Source organism: Echinops telfairi, unplaced genomic scaffold, assembly GCF_000313985.2.
Source record: "Echinops telfairi isolate 266 unplaced genomic scaffold, ASM31398v2 ScPeMD7_7469;HRSCAF=8507_1, whole genome shotgun sequence".
Taxonomy (NCBI): Eukaryota; Metazoa; Chordata; class Mammalia; order Afrosoricida; family Tenrecidae; genus Echinops; species Echinops telfairi.
Window position 1 is genome coordinate 79,924,319 of NW_022111373.1, and position 9,647 is coordinate 79,933,965.

Here is a 9,647-nt window from a genome sequence, read left to right on the forward strand (position 1 = left end):
GAGCTGGAGACCCCTGAAGTGTGGTTCCTTGGTGCTAGGATAGGACAAGGGGAGACCATCCATTATTCGTGTTTTAATGAGCCCTAGAGCTTTGGCTTCCTGTGCCTCCATCCCTAATCTCAGCAGAACTGTTACAATGGTGTTGATGTTTGGGAAAGAAAAAAAAAACGGTCAGAAGGCAGAGGAAGGGAAAGATAAGAAAGAAAACAAAAACCCAAAAGACCAAGCCCACTGGGTGTTGGGTGATGCAGATGGGTGTAAAGGTGCCAAGGAGGATCCTGGAGAAAGTGTGAGCTGGAGGTGCGTCTGGCTTTTAGGTGAGAAACAGCTATACATGGTGGTTGGGGGGGGGGGGCTTCAAGAACATTATTGTAATAATCCCAAATTTGATTTTTCAACTGTGTTGAGAATACTAACAACAGTATTTAGAGCTTTTTGATAATTCATGAGATGAGGGTGCAGGGGAACAGCAAAATAGTTAAGTTCTCTATTGTTGCTGCTGTTAGTAAGCGCCCTTGAGTCTGTTGTGACTCCTAGCAGCCATATGCGTGACAGAAGGAAGCTCATGCCAGTCCTGCGCCACCACACCATTGTTCTTGTGTTTGAGCCCATCGATGCAGCCACTGTGGCAGTCCACCTTATCAAAGCGCTTCCTCTTTTCCGGCGTCCCTCTATTTTCCAAAGAACGATGTGTTTCTCCCGGGACTGCTTTTTTCCTGACAACGTGTCCAAAATATGTGAGACCATGTTTTGCATCCTTGCCTCTAAGGAGCAGTCTGGCTGTGCTTCTTCCAGATTTGTTTGTTCTTTTGGCATCCGTGGTACTTTCAATCTTCTTTGCGAGCACTAGAGCTCAAACACACTGATTTTTCTTAACAGCTCTACCAGTAGGCAAAAAATTAGGGATCTGAATGCACTCAGGTGTTTCCGAAGCCACGCCCGACAGTTAGCTTCTATGGGATTGACTAGTCTGCCTCCACCAGGGGGAGTGGACTCCACAATAGCCTGAGGGGCCACAGACAGTTTGTGACATTTTTTCATTATCATTTTATTCCACTTTTCCACAAACGGTTTGAATCCCCCTCATACTTCTTGAGTGCTTCCCATAGGATAGCACCACTTGCCGGTTGGGTGGCCATTCTGTGGTGCTTTACCCATTGCTGTGATGCTGGAAGATAGCCACCCCACCCCCACCCCCCACCCCGCGTGTAAACGCTGGGCAATGAACACAGAAGGCCGAAGGAGAACCGAGGCCTTTGAATAATGGTGCTGGTGAAAAATATTTAGACGTCCAAGCTACTGTCAGAAAAATGAACATGTCTGTATTGCAAGAAGTAGCACCAGAATGCTCCTTAGAGAAAGGATAGTCAGACTTGGTCTCACATACTGTGGGCATTTTCTCAAGAGGGGTCCAGTCCCTGCAGAAGGAGATCACACTTGGAAAAGTAGGGGGTCGGTGAAGAAGAGAATGACCCTCAGGGAGATGGATTGGCACAGTGGCTTCAATAGGCTCAAACACAACGATTGTGAGGATGGGGGGCAGGGCACCGCTCATTCTGCTGTACATTAGGTGACTCGGAGTTGGAACCCACTGGGTGGCACCTAACAACAACACTACCCACATGGCAAACGTGGTGGCCAGTGTTTCTCACTTCACCCTTCAGTCTCTGACGTGCTTTCAACTACAATGTCGTGAAAGCGCACGAGAGCAGAGGCGTTTCCTTTCTTCACTGTTAGCCTGAAAGGATGCCAGCAACAGCGATGAGCCTCACTAAATGACGCGGGAGTGAATGACTGCATCCTGGGAAGAGAAGTGCACAGTGCTCCCGCTCTGGCCCTTACAAGGAGATACTGAGAAATGTTTCAGCCTTGCACATTGCTCGGGGTTCAGCAAGCCTAACACATCCCTTTCTTGCTACTGCGGACTGCTCTGCCTATGACCTCAGGCATTATTAGGCTGAGAAGGTTTCTTCACGAAGCCCTAGTGGTACAATGGTGAAGCGCTCAAAAGATGGGTGGTACCAGCTCACCAGTCACGGCATGTGCTAAGGATGGACCAGTCTTCTTTTCCGAAGACTGCAACCTTGGAAACCCTAGGGGAGAGTTCTATTCTGCACTATGAGTTGGAATTGACTTAGCAACAATGGGTTTGATTTGGGGTCTTGAAAGTTTCTTCTCTTTACTGTATTGATCCCCCTCCCCTTTTCCCTCTCCATGGTAGAGGGTGGGTTCAGGGGCCATGGTGGATAAAGAGAACAGAAAACCTTATCTTGTTTTCACCCATTCTTGTGACTGGTAAGGGCCATCTAATTGGAAGCCTGTGAGGTAGAAATTAGTCCCTACGCACAACAGAACACATGGCTTCCTGGTCCTGAGTCACCCTCACAATCACCATGCTGGAGCTCATTATCGCAGCCACTGTACCGCTCTATGTCCTTGATGGTCCTTCTCTTTTTCTTGAACCCTCCACTTGACCAGGCATGAGGTCTGAGATAGTTTATTGTTCCAGCCTGGCCGATAAGCATAAGTGGGATTAACTGAAGGGCAGAGAGATAAATGCCTTGGTGAGTCTCGCCTTTCTTGTCTCTCGCTCTTTGATCATCGGACCAGTGTGCGGCTGCCTTGCTTGTCCTGTGCCTCAATTTAAAGGCTACACTACCTGTGGGACGCCTAGCCTGTGGACTGTGTCACTGTAAGTTGAGGTCCCTTTAAGACATCGCTGGAGCTGGGGACTGGCAGTTGGTGACCTGGCTGGCAGTTGGTGACCTGCCTTCTGATTGGCTGCTGTGCTGACAGAGCCTAGCTCTCTCTATAAATAGAGGAAGATCTGGCAGCAGACTGGACTGGAAGGACTGCTAGTCTTTCACAACTCTCTCACGGCAGTGAGTTGAATTGAGCCATTTGTAGTGTTTTATAATTTAACTGTTTCTTTCTTGTACTATATATTTATCTATATATGATTTAACAGTTCATTTCTTGTTATATATCTAATTATCTTTATAAATAAATATATTGAATTATCAGCAATTTGGTTTTATCTCTCTAGAGAACCCTGCCTAACACAAGGTCCTTTTCCCAGAGCCTTGTCTCTCCTGATAGCAAACTCAAAGTATGTGAGACGAAATCTCCCCGTCCTCACGTCCAAGGAACATTCTGGTTGTACTTCTTCCAAGATGGATTTGTTTGTACTTCCAACAGTCGTACGTGTTTTCAATATTCTCCACTAACACTATTGTGTTAGGTCGGGTTGACTAGAGAAACAAATCCAGAGACACTCATGTATGTGTAAGAAAGAGCTTTATATCAAGAAATAATTATATATCGATAAAATCTCCCAGCCCAGTCCAACTCAAGTCCCTAAGTCTGACCCTAGTCCATAAGTCCCTCTTCAGATTCCTGCAGCCACGTGCAATGATGCAGAATGCAGGAAGATCGCAGGCTAGTGGGTACAAAGTCATGTGGATCCAACGGCTGTGACTCTGACAGCAACCAGGGTCAGCCAGCAGGAAGGTGAAGGCAGAGAGATGGGGGGAGGGGGGTGTTCCCAGAACCTTCCTTATGAGAAGTCCATGGCCACAAAGAGTCACCATCAGGCTGTGACCTGAGTGACCGGCTAAAGCCCACCATTACATTTTTATATATCTTCAAGTTGACATGAAATTATGTAACTACCATAACTATCATTCAAAGACATCAATTCTTTTTGATCTTCCTGATTTATTGTCCAAGTTTCATATGCATATGAGGCCATTGAAAATACTGTGGCTTGGGTCAGGTGCACATTATTCTTCAAAGGGACATCCTTCCAAACACTCCACACTCACTGGCATCGAGTGAATTCTGATTGGTAGCAATCCAATAGGACAGAGTAGAGCTGCTCCTATGGGTTTTTGAGACTGTAAATATTTATAGGAACAGACAGTCTCATATCTCCCACCCAGAGAACAACTGGTGGGTCAGTTTGAGCCACTGACCTTGTGGTGAGCATCTCACTACGCCGCCAGGGCTCCTTCTTCAACACTTAGTTCATAAAGCACTTGCAATAACCTATTTTTCAAAGGAGGGAAATGGGACTTGGTTTGAACAGTTGCCAAGACCTTATGACAAGTCAATGCGAAGGCTCCTCAGTTTCCAGATCTGTGCTCATACCCAGGGCATTCGCTGACAGGGCAAGAACTCACTAGACCTCCCCATTGTTCAGCTTACCTCATCTCCAAGGGTAGGACAATGTGTAGGGCAGGCACCTTGCTATTTAAAAGCATGCCTAATTGTTTGAATAATGAATTCAAAGCAAGGGAACACCCCATTTGACTTCTTGGCACAGGGAACCGGGTTGAGATCATTATTGTTTACAGTTTGTTCCGTGCTGGAGGAGGACTGGGCCAGGAAGACAAGTTGGGGTGCAGGGTCAGGCTGGCCCGCACTGGTCTGTCTGCTCTGCTCTTTGGGCAGTGCCCCTTTCCCTTGGTTTTGTCTTCTCAGCTGCCCTAAGTGCCTGCTCTTCACCTTGAGGAGTCTCATCTCTTTCAGTATCATCAGTGTTTCTGAGATTTCCAGTCTTCTCTCTGGCTCCCTGCCCTACCCCACCCCTGGGGAAGGACATCATAATTGGTAGAGAGTCAGCTAAGAAGAGAAAGATCCTCAGAAAGACACCTTTCCCCACCTTTTTTTTTTCTCCAAGTTGCTTCCTTTTTCCTTTTTTCGCTCCCTCTTCTGTTTTCAACCCTCACTCACTTCCTCTGGGTTTCTGGGTGTTCGCGTTCTCTTGGCTGACTTTTATCACCTCTGAGGACCTACTATGCCGCATGTGCTCTTTTGTCCGAGGGAAGAATCGGTTGCCTCATGCCTTCCATAACCTTCCAGGTTTGGATCTTCCAGAGCACACCACTGCTCACTCCTAGAGGCCTTTGTGGGTATTTTCAGGTTTGCAGATGCGCTGGGCAAATGGAGGGTACCAGATGTCTGAGCATTAGCAGTTGGCTTTTAATGCACTACGCCATTTTTTTCCTATTATTAATTTTGGCAGGGAAAGCTTGCCTCTCCAAGTCCCTTGCTTATTTTTAAATTACTTTGCATTTCTTGAGTTCAAACCCATTGAGCGGTGGGGGGCAAATGAGCGAAGGTGTTTGGTGTGTTAAATTTCAGGAAAAAGTGCATCCAAATTAAAAATTCACCCCAGGTAATGAGCAAAATATTGTTAGATCATTAAAAATGCACTGAGACTAATACCACACCCACACCCACCCAACACACACACACAAGCTAAATCACCCAACTATAGTTTAAATGAGCAAAATAGAAATGATCATTCAGAGTGAGTATTTTAAGCTTTTCAAAATGTAGGTAAAGAAACAGCCTAGCCAAGAAATTTCTAATGTTCTATTATCTTGACAGATTGGAAAGCCTATCTTTGGTCTAGTCTCTGGATTCCATAGATTTTTCCTATTGGACATAAGATGGAACTGTGGCAGTTACTTGATCTCCTGTCAACTTGCGAAGGGGTGGAGTCCAGCCTGTCAATCAGGTCATAGCCAATGAGGCTTCTGTATGGGCATGGCCCTCTCCTGAGGATTCTGGGAATTCCTGTCTTCTTCCCTGGAGGCGGGACACACACTCTCTCTGCTTGTCTCCCTGTGAGACTTTCCTGTTGACAAGACACATGGAGCTATGCTGATGGAGCCAGAGCCCTGGAACTGGAGGAGCCAAATGGAAACCCACGCCAGTGCTGAGATGCTTCCACCACCACTGGATCCACAAGACTTTCCACCCACTGGCCTGTGATCTTCCTGCATTCAGCGTCATTGCATGTATTGCGTGAATCTGAAGAAGAATTTATAGACTAGTATTGGACATATAAGCTAATATCAGACTTATGGACTTGATCTAAACAGGGTTGGGATGTTTTCTTAAGATACACTTGCTCTTTATATAAAACTCTTTCTTATACACATATAAGTGTCTATGAATTTGTTTCTCTAGTCAACTTGAACAAACACAGGAAACAAGAAACTTAGGCTGGCCTAATAATAGGAGAAAATGAGGTGACCCAACATCTTGAAAACATTGCCTTGTCTGTATAACTTTAGAAAGAAAGCATGGAGTGATTGATTCAAAGCACAACTTCCCACATGCCCCTTCCCTTCACCAACTTTGGACAAAAGAGAAAAACATACTCCATGCCCATTCTGGATCCTACTACGGAATGTTATTACCTTGGAGTGTAAAAGGTTTCTGGACACCAAACAATGGAACAATTCAGGAATGTATCCTAAGGCGGAGCCACATGAAAGCAAAATAAAGAAAGCTTTGGAAGGAAATCTTGACGATGTAGCACTTTGTTCCATTCAGGTTCAAAAGTCTCAACTGAGAATTCATGTTCCCCTTTATCTGTCACATATTCACCCACTCACTTATGCAGCTTAAAATTAGAATTTAGATATAATATGCTCCAAAGTATGTGTATCAACATGTTTGCTTGAAATTATAATAGAAATAAAATTAATTTCTTAGAGTTTAATTTTGTTGATTGATTTAATAATGAGAACACTTTTGCCAATCATGTTACATGGGATACATTTTCTATGAATGGCATGAGCTGAATTCATAGGTTTAAAGTTTGGGGGAAAACTTGAAAGTACCAAACTATCTGTGATATGGGAGAGATTTCATACTCTGCCTTTATTTAAACTAATGATAGAAAATTAAAAATAGTTTCCAGGATTATTTCACCCTGGTTTTATTAGAACAAAACAGTTTGTCGATCCTGTAAAGGATAGTCAAGGGAGCAAGGGAAATTTGCTTAGGGACGATAAAGGTTGTGGGTGGGGTTCTCAATGACAACCAACAAGAAGTGTTATCAAACAATCTGATTCAACTGAACGACTGTTCTGAGCATTTGCTTTGTGCAAAGCATGGGGCAAGGTGCTGTGGACAAAGAGAGATGCACAAAATGCTACAGAACTTGATTCCAGTTGAAGGGTAGAGGTAAAAGTTCAGATAAATCTAGAGGGCAGATTCAGAGCTAAGAAGTGGCGTCTATAGGAAATTGTTCCTGATTGACCCACAGAACAGAATGTTTTTAAATGCGAGTTTCTCAACAGTAAAACTGGTTAACTTGATTTAGACATTCCTGTAATGGCAGAGTAATATATATTGGATGATCCCTCTAAGTCCTGCTGATGAGAATTAGATAAATCCACAAAATACAAATAAATAAAAACTAATTGCTTGTGTGCTCGCCAGCAACTGAAAATGGGCTGAAACTGGAGTTAACATGACTTTTGAAACAAAGTAAACACAATAGGTGGGCTCCACCTTTCATAGCTTTTCCTGGAAGACAGACCCCCCAGACCTCCCAAAGGGCTTATCTAAAGCTTCCTGGGCCATTGGAAATATTCGGTATTTTGATAGGTCATTAGTGATAATGCAGGTGTAAATGTGTGCCAAAACTCAGACTGTGCATTCTCTTGTATGGAAATTAAACCTCAATGAGAAAAGTGTCCCCGAACAGTGACTTGTCCACAAAGAACCAGAATCTCCCGTGTGTTGTCTGGCGTTGGGACCTTGACTGGAGCAGATTATCTGGGCTTTTCTCCCATGGAGCTGCTGGTGGGTTTAAACTATCCAAGTTTTAGTTAGTAGCCAAATGCCTCACCTTTGCACCACAGGGTGCCTTCACCGATTGCTGTAAGAAATAAAAAGGATTGTGATTCCTAATCCAAATTTACAGGCTCCTAGATGTGTTGCCAGGAACTATTCAAACTTACTACCACGGAGTCAAGCCTGCCTCATAGCAACTCTGAGGCAGTCAATTTTCATGGGAGCAGAATGCCTCCTCTTTCACCCAAGAAGTGCCTGGTGGGTTTGAACTGCTGACCTTGCTGCTAGCTGTCCAATTCATAACTCGCTATGTCACCAGGGCTCCTTGCCAGCAACCACTGGGCTGATGAAGGAAAGTTGGTGATTTAAACTCATTCAGAAGCTCCACAAGAGAAAGGCCTGGTGAGTCTGCTCCCATGTAGATTGTTGTTCTTGTTGTTAGGTGCCGTGGAGTCACTTGCAACCCATAGTGACCCTAAGTACAACAGAGAAAACACTTCCAAATCCAACCATCCTCACAATGGTTGCTTGCTCAAGGCCATTGTAGCCACTGTGTCAATGTGGCTACATTATAAGGCTCTCTTTTTTTCATCTCTTTGTGAGGCTCTCTTTTTTTCCCCACCAACCATTTACTTTTCCAAGCATGAAGGGCTTTCTCCAGGAACTAGATTTTTTCATTCTTTAGATAGTCCATGGTACATTCCATAGTCTTCACCAGTACCGTAATCAGGTCTTCGGTCTTCCTTATTCCTTGTCTAGATTTCACATGCATATGAGGTGGTTGAACATATCGTGGCTTGAGCCACTTAAAAAAACTTTATGGGGTTTTGCTCTTTCAAATGGGGTCTTTTAGTTGAAATCAACTCGATTACACCTAACCACAATGACTAACCAAATCGCTATGTCCTCAGATCAGATTACTTTGTATTAAAAAATAATATATGAAGGGGGAGGAAGAGAGAGTGGAGCACAACCTGACCCACCAGGCCTGGCGAACAATATCCCCACTCTGAACAGCCAATGCACAGAGTGGACCATATGACTGATCCCACTATGAGACACGACGTCTCTCACTGACCCATGGCCCTACGGGGGTCAACACTGGACACTCAGTGTCGGGATTGGCACCGTCTGACCCCGCAACACCAAGGAAAAACAGTAAAGGTGTGCAGCAGAGCAACTGGAGGTGGTGCGGGGAGCAGAGCGGAGTGCAAAAGATAGACTTTGGGGCCAAAGCATGGCACCCCATTGGACTTGACTGGAGGACACTTTTAGAGGTCAAAATCTGACCTTGATCTATTTACTGGGTTGTCTTTCTTTAGCACATCCTGGCTCTCTGAGCCCTGGGGTCAATGTGCCTGTTCGGAACAGTGATGCATGGAGATGACCACGGGGCTGGCCCCACCACAGGACACAACGTTCCTCATTGACCCATCGTACCACTGGGGACAGCACTGGAGACAAACAGCAGGAATTGCACCCGCAATGAGCTCACCATGTGGAACGCCATCCCCTGGGGGCATGCACCAGAGCAGCAGAGGGAGCAGAGCAGTGAGCTCCTCAGGGATAGAGGCAATGCTGGGACATGGCACCCAATCAGACTTGACTGGAAAGCACACGTGAAAGAAAACACACAGACCCTGAACTATTCATACGGTTATATATGTATGCATATGTGTGTATTGTTGTTGTTGTAGACATTGTCTTACTTTCTGTTGTTGTCTCATTGCACTCAGTCTGGTGATGGTACATAGCATGTCTACCTGGAAGGGATAGGCAGAATAAACAAGCCAGAAGAGAGAACAACAGGATGACAGATCAGGGGAGCATGGGGATAGGGGAGGGGGAAAGAAGGAAGAGGGTTTTAACAAGCACAGGCACAAGGGAACAACATGTGATCCAAAATCAATGCCAAGGAGGGTGCGGGAGGCCTTGCAGGGCTGGATCAAGGGCAATATAACTGAGAGGAATGCCTAAAACCCAAATGAAGGCAGAACGTGATAGTGGGAGAAGAGGAAAGTACAAAGAAACAGAGGAAAGAACTAGGA